Below are 23,904 nucleotides of genomic sequence, written 5' to 3'. Positions count from 1 at the left end.
TAGAATTGGTAAATTATGATTTAAAATGACAAGTTTCTTCTATTCACATATAGACTAGCTAGTTACATGTAAAGCAATAGAAGCAAATTAGTACATCAGAAGATTAAGAGATATATGGATTTCTGATTTAATTTTACTAGAGCGTTATGTGAAATAGATTCTAGGGCATGGAAATGTTCATGTTTTCTTAGGTCACTGGGGGAAAAGAAAGAGGGAATAAGAGTGGTTTCATATACGGGCCTGAAAATATTTGCAGGGTAGTGTAAATAGAAAAATAAAACCAAATCCCATTAAAAAGGACATTTTTTGTGAACTGGTGAACATTTTTGTTTGCTTCTAAATATTTCCATTGATTGAATAGGCCACATTATATTGTTATTTAAATCTATCTAAAATGATATTTATAACACAGATACAAAGAAACCAAGTAACGACCCCCCCAAATGACTTCTATTATTTCTGTTTCCTAGAATTTTCCAATCAACTAGTTAGAGGTGTGCTCTATGCATTTAGTAACCTCACAATTTACACAAGTGATGTTTTGACCCCACCTTTGAAATTACGGAGAAACTTTGTTGTATGTATTTTACACCTCTCCCATCAGCTTAGGAATGTAAGATCTGAGACAGGGTAGAAATAGAGTTTGGCTTCAGCTCACTCCTGCGAGAGCATTCCTTCATGAAGTCCCACTAATCACAAAACACACACCATGACCATGCTGATAACATGCTTGCTAACCCAAAGTGTTACCTGAGAGCAGTCCTGATCCAGACTCCAAGAGACGATTCTTGGATCTCACACAAGAAAGAATTTGAGGCAAATCCATACACAGAGTAAAGTGAAAGATACAAATCTGTACCCAGAGTAAAGTTCATCAGGAAAGCAAAGGAATAAAGAATGGCTACTCCATGGGCAGAGTAGCAGCATGGGCTGATTTAGCTACTTATACTTATTGTTGCGGCTTGATTAGGCGGACAATTAGCAGAATCAAAGGTTCTTTCTCTTTTTGGACCATATAGGGTAATTTCCTGACATTGCCAAGGCATTTGTAAAGTATCTTGGCCCTGGGAGTCTTTTAGCATGCTAATGAATTATACTAAGCACATAATGAGCAGTGAGGATTACCAGCGGTTACTTTTTTGCAATCTTGGTTTTGGTGGATTTTAGCCGGCTTCTTTACCGCAACCTGCTTTATCAGCAAGGTCTTTATGACCTGTATCTTGTGCAGACCTCCTGTCTCATCCTATGACTTAGAATGCCTAACCTCCTGGGAATGCAGGCCAGTCGGTCTCAGCCTTATTTTCCTGGTCCCCACTCAAGATGGAGACTCTCTGTTTCAAAAGCCTCTGATGCAAGGTTTTGTTATACAAAGAAGATAACCATTCTGTTTTGTTCTCTTGTGCTCTTGGAATGTCTAACCATGCCTTTAACTTAAAGAATTCCAGGGATTGGCCTTAAGAGTTTCAAAATTTCAAACCCAGGTTGCAGAGTGCTTCACCTTAGCAAGAAATGCTTATCAGTTGAGTTATAGCCTTCTTGTCACTGACCAGACCACCAGACAGCCCATTACTCAAGATAAGAATTGCAACCTGATATGCTGACTTGCACACCCTACCCATCATGTGCTTTGCCCAGCCTAGCTTCCATACTCTACCCCTGGTATCAGTTCCCACAGTCTGCAAAATAAAATAAAAATCCTCAACTGGCACTTTTCAGGGAGTCATTCAGGAAACTCTCTCTCTGTCTTTCTTCGTTGTTCTGCCTGCCTATGCCCGGGCATAAGTGCCAATGAAGCCTTGTCTGGGAAATTTCTTTTGGTATCATGTCAATTTCTATTGCACTGAGGGCCCGAGAACAATGGTTGGTAACATCTTCTTTGGAGGCTTGTCTGGAATCATAGGGAAGATTTTTCTCTCCCAAGGTGGGAGGCTTATGAGCCAGCGGGACTCCTGAATGTGACCCCCTTCATGGCTGATGGGCGGCCACTTGAATCTTAGATTCAGAGTGAGTTTTTCCTATGAGCTCAAGATCCCTTGCCACCACCACCTAGACAACACTTTCCCTCCCCTCCTGTCCTCTATTTGTTGTGTCTTTCTTTTTGCTTCTTCTTCCTTCCTCCTTATCTTCCTTTGCTTTTCACCAACTTCATCAGCTCAGTCTGAAAAGACATCCATGCAGAATGGATTCAAACAGCCGATCAGTTCAGCTGGTAGGAATCTCTGCCTGATGCCCTGTCTCTGGACAATATAATCTTCTTCAAGTCTTCTAAGTTCTTTCTTTCCCTTTGCTACACCTTGTGGAGAATGGAGGCCTCTGGACTTTTCTGACATCTGTCTATTCAAGCGTGCAAGTCTACCTATCCTCAGCGCTGTCTTTGTAAAGAGAAAATTGACAGTATATGAGTCTGAAGTTTGCATCCCTCATATCCTGATCCATTGTTCACTTGTTTGTGTCTAATTTGACATCATATTCCCACCTGAAGCCCATTGAGCAGCATCCTGCAAAAATGAGAGGCTTTGGCCTACGGGTTTACGAAACAGAAAAGGATGATTTTCTTTTGTAATATGGCTTGAGCCCCACAGCTGTGGTATAGCAAACAGGATCATCCAAAACTGCTCTGCTCTTCTGAAAGCTACAGAGAAAGGAAACTTGGTAACCTGGCATGTCAGCAAAAGGGTAAGAATTTCTTACCAGCCAGGCTTCTGGGTTCTGTCTCTCTGTGCAAACTGGTTGAGTGAATGGTAAAAATCATTGCTTGTTTCCTCTACAAGGTTTTAATTAGTAAGTAGAAGGATTGGTGTGACTATTGTTAGGCTGTAGCCAGTCTGATGTCCTTTGTGCTGTAAATTTGTCGTTCTGTGTCGTTCAGTCATGAAGAGGTGCCACAGGATAGATGTGAGCCTAGTATCCCTACTTGCCCACTATTCCAGCCGGCCCAGCAGACTACGAAGTTTGCGGGGGTCCCTAAAACAAAAGCTGAATGAGATATTCCTCTCATCTTGTCTTATGCCCTTGACAACTTGACTTCGTAACAATATGGAGGTACTGTCTTTCAGTCCCTGTCATCCGGAGGGTGAGAAATTTTTAGATCCTCTCAGTCATCTGGTCCGAAAGGACACATGCTAATGTCATGGTTATCCGGAATAATTTTCTTGAGGGGCTAAAGCCTTTGCAAGCTCAAAAATGACTGCTTTAGAGTTCTTCTGGGAAAGTGATGGCAGCTGCCATATCTGTAGCTCCGCAGCTAAGGCTCTGCCCTTTCGCAGTGGTGATCTTGGTTCAATCCACAGCTTAGAGAATGAGTCCTTCCTGGTTTAATATTTGTGTGACCTTTGCCATTTATTGATTCTCTTCCCCTCTGTGAATGATTTCGGACCTCCTGTCTTAAATTTTCCTGCCTCTGAGCTACCTGTGGGGTGATTCTAGATCTTGTAAAAACTGTTTGCCGTCTCTTTGGAGATACCTTGTGCACCCTGTTAAGTCATAACCCTAATTAAGGCTTATTGGTTTCACTTGGGAAAATAGCTTTGGGGACAATAAAAAAGACGAAAAAGTCAGAGGTATTGGCTGTTTGTTCTCTAAAAATCTGGTAATAAATATTTAAAAGGATTTTTAAAAAAGAGCTCTATGATTAAAAGTCAGCTTAATTACAAGGGAATATCCAAGTTATATATACATTTAAAAGGCCTTTATGTTTTTTTTTTTCTTTTCTTGGATTTTCATTTTGAAAAAGGAGTTTTGGTTTTTGGTTTTTTTTTAATTCTCAGTAGACTGAGTTGTTTATACTTTTTTAAATGTCTAACGGCAGTTGTATACAGTGATTAGGAATTCCATCACTTCTCCTTCTGTCTAACTGTGTATTTATGTGTGTCATGTATATGATGTTTTACTTCCAAAATACATAAAAGAGTTCAAATTAATTGGCTTAAACATAAGCATTTGAATAAAATATTTTGCCAGAAGAAACAAAAATTGTAATGCCTTTTAGTTCATATTACTTTAGTAATCTTTGATAAATAAAGACAGTTTTAAAGATTATTGGTTTAAAACAGTAATAAAACATCTTCAAAATTTAGGTATTTGGTGTAACTTACTGCCTTTGTTAGATGCTTTTGTTACCACACCTGATACTGTCTTTTCTAGATCCTTTTGTTGCCACCCCAACCCCTGAGTTTTCTGGCTCTTGTGTAAGTGAAAATTAACTCAAGGCCAAATAGAACTTTTGCTCATGCAAGGTTCAATAGGCTTGTGGCCGGACAGCACCAGAGTAAAGTGCACAGGAAAGGGATTCTGGTGCTAGTTCTCTGAAGGGACTCAGTTTCTGTCATTTTAAGGAAGTCAGGGAGGGAAAGAGAAGATTTACAAGCATGTTTGGGCATGGGCTTCTCTGCACTTGAGCAGTAGGACAACATGTTCTGACATGCATCGCATGACCAGAAAATGGCAGATATGCCCCACCATGGGGGATATTTTAGTATGACAAGATAGATTGAGGAGAACATCAGTGGAAGGTTAGTGCTGAAGTCCACCTTGTCTTCAGTCAGTTGGATCTGGTCAGGTTCTTATCAGGAGGCCAGACCCTTGCTTTAGTGACCTTGGCAAATATCACTCCAAGAGATACCTGGTTAAATTTTTTCTTTCATGATTAGGAATTTAGCCTAGTCAGCTAAGTTAGAAAAGTTTCCCTCTTCCTGCTAAGGGAATGTGTTCTCTCTCCAGGTCCACAAGGGGGCGTAGTTTTAAGGGCAAGAATTTCCCAGTGCCATACACCCCTCCCATCTCTCTCCAACCAGATTTAATGGTTTATGTTTGAATTTGGCAGGCTCGTGAAGAAAGTAAAAGTCAGTCACCCCATCCGAAGTTTAAAGGAACTCCCCTCATTGTCCAGATGAACTCGGGAAGGTGGGAATTTCTCCCAGGATAAACTCCCCTGCTCCTCCATCCACAGCAGATCTCCAGCTCTCTGGAATCCCCTCCCACTTGGTGGGAGCTCCCTTTCCCCTCTGGGATTTCCCCTCTGGAATCCCCTTCCACAGTTTTCGTGGAAGTCTTTCTCTTCTTCTCTTTACCTAAATAAAATCACCTTTCTGCAACACTTCTTGGGTCCAATATTTACTTTCACAAATGTACAGGGTACCTGCAGTGGTCCCATTGCTTATTCTTTAAAAGATTAAAGACCAAGAACCCACAGCATTCTTTTGGGGGAGCTGTTCCTCACCAGTACCCCCAAAAAAACCTGATTAAAGAATTGGCACCCAACATGAGGCAAAGGAGTGAAGTGTAAGAAAGAACAGTTACTTCAGAGGGGTAAGAAAAAATACTGAACGCTTCTCACTTGCTTTCTGTCCTGTCTCTTTAAGAATACCTAAAGCAGTCACAGCCAGGGGGTGCTGCAGGGAACCGGAACAGCACTGGCGCAGGCCAGCCAGAACTAAAAGTGCACCTTTTCCTAGAAGCTGTCTTTCTCTCCCCCCTCCCTTTCTCTCAGCTGCTTCTCTGGGCAAATAACCTGTGGGAGGTGGGCAAGCAAACGCTCTCTATTTGTACAAGGGATAGCACTGGGCATGCACAGGCACCTCCAGGTGTTGGGCTCCCAAACTGTCAAGGTGGAGTGGGGGCACTCCTCTGCCCCCAGGTCTTTCGCTCCTTGCTGGCCAGAACAGGAACTGGGACTGCCCACCACCCAGCCCTGCAGTCAGCTGCAGCCAGGCAGGGAGAAAAGAGCTTCGGGGCTGGGCGAGGAGCATTCTGGTCGGGTCCAAATTCTGTAAGCAGAGAGGCAGCACTTAAGGAAGCACTGCAGGGAAACGCTTTTGCTAGTTCTCTTGCTCACTGGCCAGCATGTTCAGATCCCTAGTTGGGGGAAGCATGGAACCGCAGAACACTGCAGTTAAAAAACCACAGCAGGGACAGAACAAGGGAATTCCACCCCGGGGGTGTTTGCATGCCGGCCGCGGGTTGCTGTGTGGGCAGAACCTGGGAGAATGACCCAGGATGTGCACAGGGTCCCAGCAACATCCTGACCATGGGTGCCTGTGTGGGCAGCAGCTGGCGGAGTGGTCTACAGTGCACACATGGTCCAGCAACATGGCAGCCACATGTCCCTGAGCAGGAACACAGCAAACTTTCTCCTCTGGCAGGAGGTGGTATAAAAAAGGCACTCAAACAGGTAGGGCAGCTGCAGTGGCACAGCCTACTTCTTTAAATTGTGTGCTCTAATGACCCCTCCCTAGAAGCTTACCCTTCTAGGGCAGTTTTATAAATTGGCCTGTGAAAATTAAACCTTTGCTAGAAATATTAGTACCCATCTCCTGAGCCTCACTGGACTCATCAGAGCTCATTGGTATGATTACCACCCAACCCAATAGCTCCTTTCATTCCATTTCTCCATGGTGGTCACTGGAGGTAATGCGAGGCTGTGGGTGTGAGTCCATGAGGCTGGTAGGTCGTGATCAGAATCCAGTAAATGGAAAGCCTTCTAATAAAATGGATCATGCATCTTGGGCTCCCAAAATTTTGGGGTGCTCACTGAAAAAACTATTCATTGCAGTACCCATTTTACCTGGGGAACACCTCAAGTCAAAGCAGTTGTAATTTTCTTAACCGGGGATGCGGGCATTCCTTGTGTTCATTTCAAATGGGTGCTTCTAATCCCAAGCTCAAGTCCCAATTAAAATGTATACTGGAATATTAGGACCAATTTAACACAGGGCTTTTAAAAAAGAAGCAGCTCATCTTTCCATGCTGAACAGAGTGGCCGACATATCCCCTGGTGAGTGGAAAAACCTGGGAAGTGTAGATTATCACACTATTCTGCAATTATGCCTGCATTGTGAAAGTGAAAGTAAATGGCTTGAGGTCCCCTATGTGCAACTTTTCTTTTCCCTAAGTAATAAGCCTCAGCTCTGTGAGGCCTGTGCCCCATACCCCATTCAGCCCTCCTCAGGACTAACTCCACATGTGGGACTCCCTGTGGCAACTACCTCCACCAATGCCAATCAGGGCTCCTCAGTTCCTTTGCCCCAACAGGATCCAGGGAGGGCCGAGACAGCTAGGGCATCTCAGCCTACCCAGATGCCCAAACTCTGCCCCCTACAGGCAGTGGGAGGAGAATTTGGCCCAACTAAGGTGGACACCCCCTGCTCATGTTCTGACTTAAAGCAAATTACGTGGGTTTAGGAAAGTTTTCAAATGATACAGGCAAGTACATAAACGTTCTGCAGGGCCTGGGTCAGAACTTCGAATTAGACTGGAAGATGTCATACTTTTGCTTAATCAAACTCTAAGCAGCGGCTTAAGCGTTTGGGGACACTTGGTACCTTAGTCAGGTACATAACCTATTAACTCCAGAGAAAAAGGGTAGATATCCCGCAGGTACTCAGGCAGTCCCTGGCACGGACCCTAGCTGGAATCCGGATTCAGAACAGGGGGACTGGAGCCCTAAGCATTTCCTAACCTGTGTATTTAAGGGATTAAGGCGAATTAGGAAAAAGCTCAAGAACTATGTAATGTTATCCACTATAACTCAAGGAAGGAAAAATAAAACCTCAATAGCTTTCCTTAAGCAATTGTGAAAGGCTTTAAGAAAATACACTCCCCTGTCACCAGGCTCTATTGAGGGTCAGTTAATACTAAAGGACAAGTTTAGTACTCAGTCAGCAGCAGACATCAGGAGGAAGCTTCAGAAGCTGGCCTTGGGACTAGAACAGGCTAGAATCATTGCCCAACCAGGCAACCTCAGTGTTTTATAATAGAGACCAAAAGCAACAGGCTGAAAGGAACAGGAGAGATCAGAGAAAGTCTGCAGACTTAGTTATGGCCTTCAGGCAAGCAGACCCCAGGGGCTCAAATAAGGGAAAGGCTCAGGTTAGCCGCCAGGCTGGCAAAGCTTGCTACCATTGCAGTCTAAAGGGACATGTTTTAAGAAACTGTCCCTGGAAGAATGAACCACCACCTCATTCTTGCCTGTTGTGCCAAGGGAATCACTATAAAGCACACTGTCCCAGGGAACCAAGGTTCCCTGGTCCTCAGTTGTCTGACCAGATAATCCAATGGCAGAACTAAGGGTACCCGGAACAAGTGCCAGCACAAGCCATCACCCTCACAAAGCCCCGGGTAAAGCTAGCCATAAAAGTCCGGGAAGACAGTCTTCCCCAGGGCACTGACACGGCTTTCTCAGTATTTCTCTCCTGCCCTGAAAACTTGATGCTGGTTGTAGAAAAGTTACTACCTCTATTCAGTTACGATAAGCTATCTCAGAAGTTAATTAATAACACACACAAAAAAGTTTGCTAATTGTCTCTGCAAAAGGCAGCTTTCTCTGCAAACCAGCTTAACTCTGTACCTGCCATAGCTTTAAAAAATAAAATGGCCCTAAGTCTGCTAACAACAGAGAGGAGGGAAACCTGTTTCTTTCTAGGAGAAATGCTGCTATTTTGTAAAACAGTTAAGTGTTATTTTAAATATAGAACTCAGGAATCAATCAAACACAGGGCTAGAGATCTTCAAAAACCTGGCTCTGTTCTCTCCTAGGCTCGTTTAGAACTCTGGTCCTCTCATCTTTACCCACATTGTCATATTCATTTCTTATAGAACCATAAGATAACAATCCTTCCACTGGACCCTCAGATGTCCTTGGCTGGTAAGCTGTATTGTGGACCTCTAAATCAACCTGCACCCCTATAAGCCTCCTCTTTGGGGAAAACCTCAACTTCAGGGGCCCTTCTACATCCCATTTCAGCAGGAAGTAGTTAAAGAGAATCAATGTCCCTATTCCAACACAAGTTAAATTTTCCTGTTCAGAGAGGAGAATAAGGGAATGTGTTCTTTCTAGGTCCACGAGGGGGGGTAGTTTTAAGGGCAAAAATTTCCCAGTGCCATGCCCCCCTCCCATATCTCTCCATCTGGGAGATTTAACAGTTTGTGTAAATTTCACAGGCATGGGAAGAAACTGAAAGTCAATCACCCCAGCGGAAGTTTAAAGGAATCTCCTTTCATTGGTCAGAGAAACTTGGGAAGGTGGGAATTTCTCCCAGGATAAGTTCCCCTGCTCCTTCACCCTCAGCAGATTTTCAGCCTTCTGGAATCCCCTCCCACATGGTGGGAGCTCTCTTTCCCCTCTGGAATTTTACCTTCTGGAATCCCCTTCCACATTTTTTGTGGAAGTCTTTCTCTCTCTTTTCTCTACCTAAATAAAATCACCTTTCTGCAACACTTCTTGGATCTGATATTTACTTTTACAAGTGTACAGTGCACCTGCAGTGGTCCCATCACTTATTCTTTAAGAGATTAAAGACCAAGAACCCACAGCATTTTCTCAGGGGAGCTGTGCCTCACCAGCACCTCCCAAAAAAATAAAATCCGGTTTCACTGCCATTTGATTTAAGGTAGGGAGGAAATATGTCCTGGCATTTAAGACCCATCAAGACTTTGGTTATGTTAAAAGAAAAACCTTAACCAAAGTAAATTTAACAGAGCTTAATTGAACAAATAATAATTCATGAATTAGGCAGTGTACAGAACCAGAGTAGGCTCAAAGAGGCTCTAGCAAAGCCACATGGTGGAAAACATTTATGGACAAAAAAAGGCAAGTGATGTGCTGAAAATGGAATTGAGGTACAGAAACAGCTGGATTTGTTACAGCTCAATATTTGCTCAATTTTGAACACATTTTGAACAGTTGGCCCCTTTGCTTGGCCACAGCTCAGTGATTGGCACAAGAGTAGGGTGTAGTCTGTTCACACCTTCATTTAGGTTATAGTTCACCATATACAGAGAAACCTTTAGACCAACCTTAAAATACGTACGGAGACAGCTTTAGGCTAAATATGATTTAGCAGTTGACGTTTCATCTGTGTGGCTTGTCAGGGCTAAATATTTTTTTCCTATACTGTCTCACTTTAAATTTATAAACTGCTTATGTGACTTTTGATACTTTTTCAACTTTCTTGCTTTAGAGCTTTTCTATTATCGGTAAGACTGAGGACATACGAAGTTAGCCATAGCTTTGCTAGAAGAATCAGACATTATCTGTGATTCTGCACCTGATACCTAATTAAAATTACTTACACTAAAAATGAAAGTTATGCGTATTCGATTAAAAGTTATGTAAGTGTGGTTTTTAAGAGAAAGTAATTTTCTCTAATTTAGAGGATTTAAGAAATATGTTAAGTTACTAAAGAAAAAATAAAACAAGTTTTAAGACAGTTATAGAAGGTTAATGAAAGATTACTTATCTAAAAATATTTGTGTATGAGCAAGTTGGCTAAAATTTAAAGGATTTTATTTAGTTTTTCCATATATTAGACATGAAAACAAAAGTATACTGGTGCGGAGCCAGAGCCTTTGCCCATGTCTCAGAAAAACAGGATCTTTTTTAGACCATTGATCGTCTCTTTAACAGTTAAATGCAACAGATTCTAAAAGGTTATGAAAAAATCTCACCTTATGGTTAAACTAGTTAAAATTAATAGATTTGTTTATAAACTTTTTATTAAAATTTGCTTTAGTATGAATATGGTAATTCAAGATAAAATCTGGTTTTTGTTTTAAACAAGATCTTCATGTAATATAGAGAGATTATAAAAGATTTGTGCTTGCCTTTGAAATAGACTATAGGAAAAAGGAGAGAGATAAGAGACAGATTCAGTTGGCCTCATTCTGTCTTTATTGGGCTTTGTTGCTTAGAAAATTAAGTCTCCCCTCTATCAATAAGTAAAAGATTTTGCCTTTTATAAATTTGGGGGTTATTACTTGACTAAATAAATGTCTTATTATCATGATCTGGGATTATATTTTTTAATATCAAGTATTTTAAATCATTTGATATTTGACAAATTTTCCAAGATCAAATTAAGTATTAGATCCTCTGAAGCCCAAAATAGATATATTAAGTTGATTTGGTATTTTAAAACCATAGAGAAAACATTGTCAAATATAAAGTATTGTTTAACTTCCTTTTTGATTACATTTCTATGTTACTGGCTTGTATTCCAAAATTATATAATCTTCCTCATTCGAATATGTCTTAGTATAAGCTATCAATAGTAATTATGACAATTAAGTTACTGTGTGCTAAACAGATGCTCACTTTTTTTTTCAATCTTCTTTTTTATATTGACTCTCCTAAGACTTTTGTCACCCACACACAATTATCTTGTTTTGATTTTTTTTCAAAAGACAGTTTATAATCAGCTATAAGGTTCTGGCAAGGACTCTTGAATGAAGGTCTCTAATAACTTGGAGGTTTGACTATTAGAATAGCAAGAATTTCCAAGACTCTCTTTGAGAGCAAATGTGTTTAGAAGTATTGAGCCAAAATGGAGTTAATTACATAGACTAGACTAATAGAACACTGAAATAATCCTTTTATTACTTTTTGCTTGACACAATGCTGATCTTTTAGCTGTTTTCAGAGTCAAGAAAACTTTTTCTTTTGAGGTATTTACAGCTTTTAACAATTGAGTAAATTACACTCCTGTGAGTAAAACTTGGAGCATATTTCTTTCTCTCTATCAGATTTCTGAAGAATTTGGAAACTATTTGTGAGTATTATTAACTTATCTCAATACAGGTATTTGCACAAATGCAGTAAGAATCTTTTCTTTTGTAACAGGACACAACTGGAGAAACTGATTATTTTACCAAGGCTTTGACTGAACTGACAGAATCTCAAATATAAACAGACTGCTTTAAGAATTCAAAGTTGACTTACAAAGATGATAATACCCCCTTGGTAAAACTGGTTTCATATCTTATCAAAGTAGTCCCTGTGAAGGGTTCCTGACCTGTAGTAGGTAAAGAATGTCACTTTCTAACAGGTTCAAAAGCCTCAAGTTATCTTAGGGACCTCCAGAGGAAAAGAATTTACCTAATTCATAGAAGCATTTGCATTCTGAGATAAATTTGTGGCTGGGCTCAAGGCTTTAAAAAGTCTAATCTCAGGTTCCTAATGGAAAAAGTTCCGTAAAGGAGAGCATATATGATAAATAATTTCAGACCAAGTATAAGAAGACTAAAACATATTGCAAAGAAGTTGGCCGTAATATGATTCCCCTTTGATAAAAATGAGAGACTGGAGAGGGAAAAAATATAACACATCTGTTATTGAATTCTAATCTTGCCAATTGTTTTTGACTTTTTAAAATGTTATTTTCTAAAATTCAGACTAAATCTTAATTCTTTTTTGGGCTACAAGTTGCCAAACCATTTTTTTTCAATGTTTCTTCCATTTTCCTAACTTGAACACAATTAAATTACTACTATCTTTTACCTGAGGCCCTGCAAGCTGAAGTTTATTTATTGTGACACAGGAAAGAGGGTGTCACATTGCCACTGCCTTTCTTCTCTGTAGTAGGATTGTTTAACATCTACATAGATTATGCATACCATTAATGTCTGTTTTTCTTCTGTTTCCATAGAAATGCTTCCTATTAACGGCCTGTTATTCTTATATTTCAGAAAATAGGAGACTGCTTTTCTAGCCCATTCATTTAAATTCCAAATAACATCTGATCTCTTCTTATATGCATCATTTAACTGGGATTAATAATTTTATTATCACTGGGAACTATTTGATTTTTAAAATAGTTCTTTATTATATTCAACACAGGGTGCAGATGGTCTATGACTTCAAGGCTTTAATAGTTTCAAGTACCTAGATGTCTGTAGAACAATCAGAAAGATATTTTCATGCCCTCTAAGGTGAGTCAAGTATAACAATCCTATTCAGCATGAAGCAGCTTCAGAAGATGAGAGTTTTAGCCCTTTTTCCTTAACCATAAGAAGGATAAAGCTGGGCATGGTGGCTCATGCCTGTAATCTAACCACTTTGGGAGGCTGACATGGGTGGATCACTTGATGCAAGAAGTTGGAGGCCAGGCTAGCCAACATGGTGAAATCTCACCTCTACTAAAAATGTGAAAATTAGCCAGATAAACTGACACATGCCTGTAATCTAAGCTACTCAGGAGGCTGAGACATGAGAATCACTTAAATCCAGGAGGAGAAGATTTTAGTGAACCAAGGTCACACCACTGAACTCCAGCCTGGGTGAGAGGGACACTCTGTCTCAAATGATAATAATAATAACCAAGGGGATAAAATGTCTCAAGGGGGAATGAGACAGAGTCAGAACAGGTCTCGGCTTCAACTAACTCCTATTAGAGAGAGCATTATTTCATGCATTCATACTGATCACAAAGCCTACACTACTACCTCACTGAAACCATATCACTAGCCCTAAGGGTTATGTTTGTATTACCCTTAGTTATAAAGACAATAGTCATTTTATATTGCCCTCTTCATTCTCATAATGTTTTGCCATGTCTTAAAGACTTTCAGGAAGTGGCCTTAGGAGGTCCAAAATATCAAAGCAAGGTTGTGGAGTGTCCCACCTTTGGAAGAAATGCTAATCAATTGATTTACAGCCTGTTGCCACCAACTAGACTACTAGGTGAGCGATTATGCAAGATAACCTTTGTAATGAGATATGATAAAGTGCAAACTCTACCCTTACTGTGCTTTTCCCATCTTGACATTCGTATACTACTCCTAATATCAATTATTGCACTTTACCTAATAAAACGTTACAACTGACCCTTTTTGGAGAGTCAGGGAATTCTCTCTCTCTCTTTTCCCTGCCTGTCTTATGCCTGGGAATAGGATTCCATGAAGCCTTATCTGGGAAAATTCTTTTGGCCTCATGTCAATTTTTATTGCATCGAGAGTTCAAGACTTCATGGTCAGTAACATAACGTTTTTTATTCATTTTAGATTTTTCATATTTTACATCATTTAAGACTAATTCAAACATTTTGCTCTGTATTAAAATATTGAGAAGTGTTGTGTTCTTTACATTCCTAAAAGTGTTTATACATCTTTTCATTTAATGAATCTTTCACCCATAATAACTGTGATTATTATTACCAAGTAAAGTCATAGCAATGCTAATTAAGCAAAAACCAAGGAAGTTAGACAATGATAGAAAAGCAGTTACTTAAATAACTTGATTAAATACATGTAAATTATTCTTATTTGGTATAAATAGCAAATTAACAAGGATATAGAAACATCTTCATTTAAATCTTGATTTTGGAAATGTTATTCCTTAAGACATTGCACTGGTTCTACACTTTCCCAGCTTGCCAGTGAAGAATATTAGGTGGTACATGGTTTATGCAGCACAAAATAAAGAACAAACATTTTTCTCCAGAATTAAATATCGGAGTACACCCCAGTAGATAAGTACATGTGGTCCATTTGTCATATAGCTTTCTATAATATGGAAAAAATTTTAAAGTTTAAAAAAAAAGAGGGACAAGAGTAGGACAAGAAGAAAGTGGAGGAGGAGCAGAAGGAAGTGAAAGAGGAGAGAGAATCAGGGAGTAGATTTATGTTTGTAAATATTTGGATGAGAATAGGATATCCAGAGTCAATCATAAAAAGGAAAGATAGTAAAAATTTGAAGGTGTAAGTTAACCTGATATTTAGAAGGCTACCGAATGTATAATTTAATAGATTGAGAATTTATTTTTCTATGGAGAGGTACTAACTATGCATTATCTAGGAGGAAGAAGGACAGTAAAGTTACTGAAGAATGTACTTTTAAAATGAGATAAAGGTGTACTGTTGTCTTGGTCCTTACTAGATGTATATGTCTGTCAAAAATACTGATTTAATCATGAAGCCTCGGTTCCCATCCTTACATAAAGAGAATACTAATTTTTGATTTATAAACTGGGTGGGAAGACTAAATCAGATCAAACATATAAATTGCTTTTCAATCCTTCATGTTATTTTATTACCACTTCTGAGGTGTGAAGGGATGAATTTTGTTAGAGCCACAGGGTATTTTTCAGAAGTTGTAGTCTCTAAATATAGGCAAAAGAATTTTAAATTCATTTCATCAAAAGAAAATGGCTTTCCTGAAACTACTTTTACTATGTACATTTATATATTTTCTTTTGTGTTTCTGTTTCTTCATGCAGGTGATTTCTGGAACATTACCAAGTTACTGACAACAATATTTTACAAAGAAATTCCATCTCTATAGAAGAACCTATGTCGATACTGCAAGGGTCTGCTGAAGGAGCTGTTCTTTATTTTGAGAGCAATATGCAGACTCAACATAAGCAAATGAAAGCTATCAGAATGTTCATTCTGAGAAAACACTTGGAATGAACAAAATGGGGCAAGGGTAAAGATACTTTTCTGTCACCTCTCTTTGCAACACTCCTCAAGAACTTTTTTTTTTCCTCAAGATCAAATTTAGTGGCAGCTAAATTTTGGATTAATATAAAAATATGATGTTGTTTACACAATTATTTTGAAGGAGAGAATAGAATTTGTAAGGGTTATTGCCAAGTTTAAAATGAGGAAACTGAGGCCAGTATAAGAAAATTATATGCCAATTTATTTAACTCCTGGGCAAGGTTCCATGGTCCCGGGGAAAGGGGCCAGGGAAGTAGCACCAAATTCCTGGGGCGTGGGGTTTTTATGGCTAGGAGGAATGGGCAACGGCTGGGTGCTCTGATTGACTCCAGGGGAGCAGGATTGAGATGGGGTGGCCGCTATTGGTTGGCTCTGATTGACTCCAGGGGAGTGGGATTGAGACGGGGCGGGCTGCTATTTGTTGGCAGGTTGTTGAGTGAGTTTTCCGGTGTGAGAGCCGACCAGGAGCCTTGTATCAGCTGGAGCCTTCCAGGGGAGCCATGCAGCAGAGCTAGGCACTGAGTGCAGAGCCTGGTGCTGGGTGCAGAGGTAGGTGTGTCCAACCTCCCAGGGAGGCAACCGGCATTACAGAATTTAAGATATTAGAAAAAATATAGGTATAATAGACCATTCAATTTAGGGCAACCATTTTCCTTTACATCTCACTTTTGTGGTTCTACACAATATGAAACTCCTATTCAGTTACTTTTTAATGCTCTTACTTACTTTGTTTCTTTATTTATTTTTATTATACTTTAAGTTCTGGGGTACATGTCAGAATGTGCAGGTTTGTTACATAGATATACATGTGCCATGGTGGTTTGTTGCACCCATGACCCTGTCATCTACATTAGGTATTTCACCTAATGTTATCCTCCTCTATCCCTCCACCCCCTGCTATCCCTTCCCTAGCTTCCATGCCCTGAAAGGCCCCAGTGTGTGATATTCCCCTCCCTGTGTTCATGTGTTCTCATTGATCAACACCCACTCATGAGTGAGAACATGTGGTATTTGGTTTTCTGTTCTTGTGTCAGTTTGCTGAGAATGATGGTTTCCAGCTTTATCCATGTCCCTGCAAAGGTCACAAACTCATCCTTTTTATGGCTGCATAGTATTCCATAGTGTATATGTGCCACACTTGCTTTATACAGCCTATCATTGATGGTCATTTGGGTTGGTTCCAAGAATTTGTTATTGTGAACAGTGCTGCAATAAACATACATGTGCATGTGTCTTTATAATGGAATTATTTATAATCCTTTGGATATATACAGGGTAATGAAATTGCTAGGTCAAATGGTATTTCTATTTCTAGATCCTTGAGAAATCAACGCACTGGCTTCCACAATGGTTGAGATAACTTACACTCCCACCAACAGTGTAAACACATTCCTATTTTTTCACATCCTCTCCAGCATCTGATGTCTCCTGATTATTTAATGATGGCCATTCTGACTGGTATGATCAGAGCAGAACTGAAGGAGATAGATACACGAAAAAAAAACCTTCAAAAACTCAGTGAATCCAGGAGCAGGTTTTTTGAAAAGATAATCAAAATAAATAGATCACTAGCCAGACTAATAAAGAAGAAAAGAGGGAAGAATCAAATATACAATAAAAAATGGTAAAGGGGATATCACCAGTGATCCCAGAGAAATACAAACTACCATCAGAGAATAGTACTAACAGTTCTATGCAAACAAACCAGTAAATCTAGAAGATATGGAAAAATTCCTGGACACACCCTCCCAAGACTAAACCAAGAAGAAGTTGAGTCCCAGAACAGACCAATAACAATGTACAAAATTGAGGCAGCAACTAATAGCATAAAAACAAAAAATAGTCCTGGTCCAGATGAGTTCACAGTGGAATTCTACCAGAGTTACAAAGAGGAGCTGGTACTATTCCTTCTGAAACGATTCCAAATGATACAAAAAGAGAGAATCCTCCCTAACTCATTTTATGATACCAACATCATCCTGATACCAAAAAACCTGTCAGAGACACAACTGAAAAAGGATATTTCAGGCCAATATCCATGAGGAATATTGATGTGAAAATCCTCAATAAAATACTGGCAAACTGCATCCAAGAGCACATCAAAAAGCTTATTTATCATGATAAAGATGGCTTCATCCCTGGCATGCAAGGCTGGTTCAGCATATGCAAATCTATAAAGGTAATCCATCACATAAACAGAACCGAAGAGAAAAAAACACATGATTATTCTCAATAGATGCAGAGAAAGCCTTCCACATAATTCAACAGCCTTTATGCTAAAACTTCTCAATGAACTAATTAACGTATCTCAAAATTATAAGAGCTATTTATGAAAAACCCATAGCCAATATCATACTGAATGGGCAAAAATTGGAAGCATTCCCTTTGAAAACTGGTACAAGATAAGGACGCCCTCTCCATCACTCCTATTCAACATAGAATTGGAAGTTCTGGCCAGGGCAATCAGGCAAGAAATAGAAATAAAGAGTATTCAATCAGGAAAAGCGGAAGTAAAATTGTCTCTATTTGCAGATGCCATGATTGTATACTTAGAAGACCCCATCATCTCAGCCCAAAATCTAATTAAGATGATAAGCATCTTCAGCAAAGTCTCAGGATACAAAACCCATGTGCAAAAATCTCAAGCATTTCTGTACACTAATAACAGACAAAGAGCCAAATCATGAGTGAACTCCCATTCACAATTGCTACAAAGAGAATAAGATACCTAGGAATACAACTAGCAAGGGTTTGAGGACATCTTCAAGGAGAACTACAAACCACTGCTAAAGGAAATAAGAGAGGGCACAAACAGATGGAAAAACATTCCATGCTCATGGTTAGAAAGAACCAATATTGTGAAAATGGTCATACTGTCCAAAGTAATTTATAGATTCCGTGCTATCCCCATCAAGCTACCATTGACTTTCTTCACAGACTTTGAAAATAACACCTTAAGCTTCATGTGGAACCAAAAGAGAGCCCACATAGAAGACATCCCTAAGCATAAAAAACAAAGCTGGAGGCATCACACTACCTGACTTCAAACTGCAGCAATCAAAACAGAATGGTACTAGTACCAAAACAGAGATAAAGACCAATAGAACAGAACAGAGGCCTCAGAAGTAACGCTATACATCTACAATCATCTGATCTTTGACAAATCTGACGAAAACAAGCAATGGGGAAGATTCCTTATTTAGTAAACAGTGTTGGGAAAACTGGCTAGGCATATGTAGAAAATTGAAACTGATTCCTTTCTTACACCTTATACAAAAATTAACTCCAGATGAATTAAAGATTTAAACATAAGACCTAACACCATAAAAACACTAGAAGAAAACCTAGGCAATACCACTCAGAATATAGGCATGGGCAAGGACTTCATGACTAAAACAAATGACAACAAATCCCAAAATAGACAAATGGGATCTAATTAAACTAAAGAGCTTCTGCACAGCAAAAGAAACTATCGTTAGAGTGAACTGGCAACCCACAGAATGGGAAAAAAAAATTTGTAATCTACCAGTTGACAAAGGGCTAATATACAGAACTACAAAGAACTAAAACAGATTTACAAGGAAAAAACAAACCATCAAAAAGTGGGCAAAGGATCTGAACAGACACTTTTCAAAAGAATGCTTTATGCAGCCTACAAACATATGAAAAAGAGCTCATCATCACTGGACATTAAGGAAATGCAAATCAAAGCCTCATTGAGATATCATCTCATGCTTTATTTTTAAACCTGATCTATTACTTGATTTTGTGCATATTATATTGATTGTAGATAACATATAGAGTGATAGAAAAGGTAAGGGGAAATTCCAGTGTTTTAAATAAGATTGCATTTTCACAGTCATTTTGAGTGATATCAAAAACTATTATGAAGGTTTATTAGAAAATCTTTTTATATTGTTCTTATATTAATGCATAGAAGTAATAGTGATTTTGTTTGTAAGAGAATTCTTATGAATTGAAGGTTTGTTTCCCTCCCAAAATTTATGTTGAATTTTGAAACCCTAACTACCAGTGTTATGGTACTTGGAGATGTGGCCTTTTGCACGTAAGTTCACATGAGGTCATCAGTGTGGTGTTCCCATGATGGTATTAGTGTCCTTAGAAGAAGAGACACAAGAGAGATTCTTTCTCTGTGTCCTCTCCATGACAGGATATAGCAAGACGGACATCTGCAAGCTAGGAATAGAACCTTTACCAGGAACTGAAATGGCTAACACTTTAATCTTTAACTTCCCAGCCTCCAGAACTGTCAGAAATAAATGTCTGTTGCTTAAGCCACCCTGTCTGTCATATTTCATTACAGCAGCCAGTTGACTAAGACAGGCATATTGTAAATCTTAACATTTTTTTTATTTTCTGTAGAGTCATGAATTACAGAACTGTTCTTTACTGGCATATTGTAATATTTAATTTCTTAACAATGTGTAGATGACTTTTCTCCACCACCTCAACTTATCTCATCAAGGAGTCAAAGGAGAACAAAAGTAAAATCTTCAAATGTCTCTGGAGTATTTAAGTGGAATTTACCTTTTGAAAATGTTGATAACAAAGTCAAACAAACTGCACCTGTGGGATGAAGTCAGCCCATGGGCCTATATGACTTTTAAGCTGGAGTTTCATGTGAAGGGCATGCTTATATAACATTTTATTTCTTACCCATCAAATACAGTCTTCAAAATATATGTATTTAGAGCTCGCAAATTAAAATATATAGATAGATAAATATATATGCATGTATATGTATAAAAACATATATGTTCAATGCTCCTGAATGTAATAAAGAACATCAAAAATAGAAAATGCTTTAGTTTCAAATAGCTAAAGCATGTTTTTAAAATATTCATAGCAATGTTTATGAACTAAAGAAATAAGCAATTAAAAACATTAAGAAATTTTACAAAATAAGTCATCACCAAGATTTCACAGGAAGAAATTTTTTGACCTAGATTGGAAAAAAAAATTAATAAATAGAAAAATCTTCTCTTGAAGTATATAATCTTTCTTTAGTTATTTCAACAATTATTGAACTGACTTAAATTACAGAGTAAAACTTTTGAAATCTAAATAATATTCTCCTGAGATATAACCTAAATTGATTAGGAAAGGTCTTTATCTGTATAATAATTGAAGAGCTTTGTCAATGCACACACACACACAAAAATGACTTTAAATGCAGTTTAGCACAGACATAAAGATGTACTCTAGTCTACTGAGGAAAGTCGACTTAATATTATTGATTTTTTTTCTTTAGTTTAAATTCCCTAGTCTCAATGGTCTTTTATTATGTTTATTCAGAGGTGAATAAAGGTCAATATTCAATTTTAGTGTATCTTTTAGATTATTATTTATAATAATATACTGGAATATCAAATATCATTAGTTACCCTTTTACCGTTTCAACGCAAGAAGCAAGATTTAGAATTTTTTCCAGAGGAAACTAAATTCCCCATTCAATTTATGTGGTTTCTATATTTTTAAACAGGTAAAATCATTACTGAGGGAGATAAGCAGTAGCAGTGTTTACTGTTATTAAGCTATGAATGGGTTTTAAAAACAGAAGTAACTTTTGATTTTTATTGCTTAATAATTACATAGCTATTTTATTATAGAATGGTGAAATTCATTTTATGTATATGTCCTTCCACATCCCATAAAAGATTTTATACTCTTTCTATAAAAAATGCATGATTTAAATATTTGAAAACAGTTTAGCCATTTAAACATTTCCAAGAAGCCACAGGATAGATTTCTTATTTCTTCAAATCTACATGTAATATTTTATGTATTTATTACATAACATATGATGTTTTACAGTAATTATACAACATGGAATGGTTAAATCTTAATGCTTTGTGTTCTTTATTCCCCCAGCTTTATTGAGGATGAATTGGCAAATAAACATGTGTATATTTAAATTGGACAACATGATGCTTTGATGGATGTATACATCATGAAATGGTTACCACAATCAAGCTAATTAACAAGGTTTTGTACTTTGAGTGCCTTTCATCCTTGAGTTTTGATTACTCCTTTACTACTTGAATCAGAATCGAGAACTAGATTTAAGCACTGACAAAAATAAGCATGCCAAAGAAATATTCAAAAAAATTGCAAAAATTTAGTATTACTTTTGTTATTCATAACTTTTAGCCTGAGACACATTTATGAATTTGTGTTCTTAGGTCTCCCTACTCCATCTGCTCACTAACTGCTAATGATTACATTGCTAATCATTGTTTAGCAACAGTTGACAGATAGGTTAGATTTTATGTATCTACAGACACAAATCTCTCATTACCTCTCTCTCTCTTTCTCTCTCTCTATCTGTTCTTCTATTTGTATATATTTATGCCTTAATTACTACTGGTAATATTTCTACTTTTCATTTTTGGTTAATGTTATATAATCAATGAACAGAGAATTATATCATAGAGAGGTAAGAACTAAAGTTGTACATTAGTTTTATACAGATATAGGACTTATCAAATATAAATATCTCCCAGTTATTTGATATTTCTCTGTGAACTTGCCTATTATGTCTATGATTTTGAACAAATTCCCCCACTTCTTTACTTTTCTAATATAAAACAGAGACTGCACATATTTCTTTTCTCTCATTAAACATTCTTGTTTTATATGCTATTTCCTTAAAACTGCCACAAATACCCTTTGCCTTTCTAATATTTAGATGCCCTTAATCATTGTTTCTTGTCATTTGTTGTCAAATACAGAACACATTTGGTCAATTCCTAAATAATTATGTTTCAAAAGTTGTATATGTAATGCCCATGTCATATATAAATAACAAAACCCTCAAAAAAGTGGTCTTTAACTGCTCAAGAAACTATTAACTTGGTTGGATAACATGCCCTGCCTCCTGCCATTTGAAGGTCATGCTGATTTTATTGATCTGGTTTTCTCTTTTTTTCCCATTAGCTTTTCCTTTAAAGGCAATTGTGCTGAAGAAGTAGTAGTATTCACTGACAGCTTTCTGCACCATGTCACCCATGGAGATCTTTACTTTTCTATGGTGTTTTCATGGTTTAGGTTGCTAATGAGCTGTCTTCTTCAAGCTGATTGTCAGTTCATAATACTATGCTGATTCTGCAAAGCTGTCCCTAATCTCCTTATGTCTGAACTTGTAAAGAATGCTTAACAGCTTTCTAGAGTATCTCCATTTCTGATATCTAAAAGACTTGTGACGATGCCCTTGGCTTATTGGGCTGGAAAGTTTCCTTAGAAAAACTAAGGAATGGGAAACTATCATGGTCTTCTGAATATTTTGTTGCCTTTTTATACATAGATATACGAAAATAATTGGATAAAATCAATCTTACTCTGCACTTTTATAAACTTTCTTTGCAAAGAAAGATAGTTTGTAAGCTATACTGATACAATACTTAATGGATGGGTAATTCCTATAACATATAGTATATAGCCTTACAAAAATGAGATGTTGAGAATCATTCATACTTAAGACAATCAATGTCATATATAGTTATTAGAAACTTTTCCTATAAAAAATATAACATCTTAGTCATACTGGCTTAAATAATAAAGGGAAGGTTGGCGAGAGTGTAAATTAGTTCAACCATTGTGGAACACATTATGGAAATTCCCAAAGACCTAAAAACAGAAACACTATTCAACCCAGCAATCCCATTACTGGGTATATACCCAAAGAAATATAAATTGGTTTTACCAAAAAGACACATGCACTTGTATGTATATTGCATCACTATTCACAATAGCAAAGACATGGAATAAACCAAAATGCCCATCAATGATAGACTGGATAAAGGAAATGTGGTACATATACAGCATGAAATACTACAGAGCTGTAAGAAGAACAAGGTTATATCCTACACAGGAACATGGGTGGAGCTGGAGGTCATCATCCTTAGCAAACTAAGACAAGAATAGAAAACCAAATACTGCATGTTTTCACGTATAAATGGGAGCTAAATAATGAGAACATATGGACACATAGAGGGGAAAAACATACTCGGGCATACTGGAGGATGAAGACTGGGTGAGAGAAGGAAGAGGATGAGGAAAAATGACTAATGGGTATTAGGTTTAATACCTGGAGGATGAAATAATCTTTACAACAAAGTCCCATGATATAAGTTTACCTATATAACAAACCTCCACATGGACTCCTGAACTTAAAAGTTAAAAAAAAAAGGCCACTGGAATTCAGTAGTAGTAATGTTGCCTTCTGGCTGTGTGCTTTTCAAACAGAGAATGGTCTGTAGGTCTTGAAAGTGGAGTAGATGGAAGGAATTGCATGAGCAATGCTGGTCTTGCTAAGCATTTGCAAGGGTAACAGCATAGATAAATTTTGATGGAGGAGATTTGCATGGAACTTGGGTTTATTAAATGAATTATAAAGAAATCCAGGAAAAAATCCACTGTCTTCTCTCCTCCCTGACTCCTAGAGCCACCAATGAAACCTGTGTCTTCCTTGCATTTTCTCACCTGGACTATGCAACAGCTTGCTAACTTCAGGTCTCAACCCAATCAGCTTAAATGTCACTAATTGTGAGAGGCCTTCCCTGTTCCCTTCCCAAACTTGGTTTCTTCCCTGCTTCTTTGTTCACTTTCATCATGGATTATTAATTATGTTATTGACTTGATTGGAAGGGTTGGCATTGAAAAAAGAAATGTAGG

Source organism: Sapajus apella, unplaced genomic scaffold, assembly GCF_009761245.1.
Source record: "Sapajus apella isolate SASKATOON/1434 unplaced genomic scaffold, GSC_monkey_1.0 scaffold11, whole genome shotgun sequence".
In the NCBI taxonomy this organism is placed as follows: domain Eukaryota; kingdom Metazoa; phylum Chordata; class Mammalia; order Primates; family Cebidae; genus Sapajus; species Sapajus apella.
The sequence above is the reverse complement of the archived record's forward strand: the minus strand, read 5'-3'. Positions refer to the sequence as shown.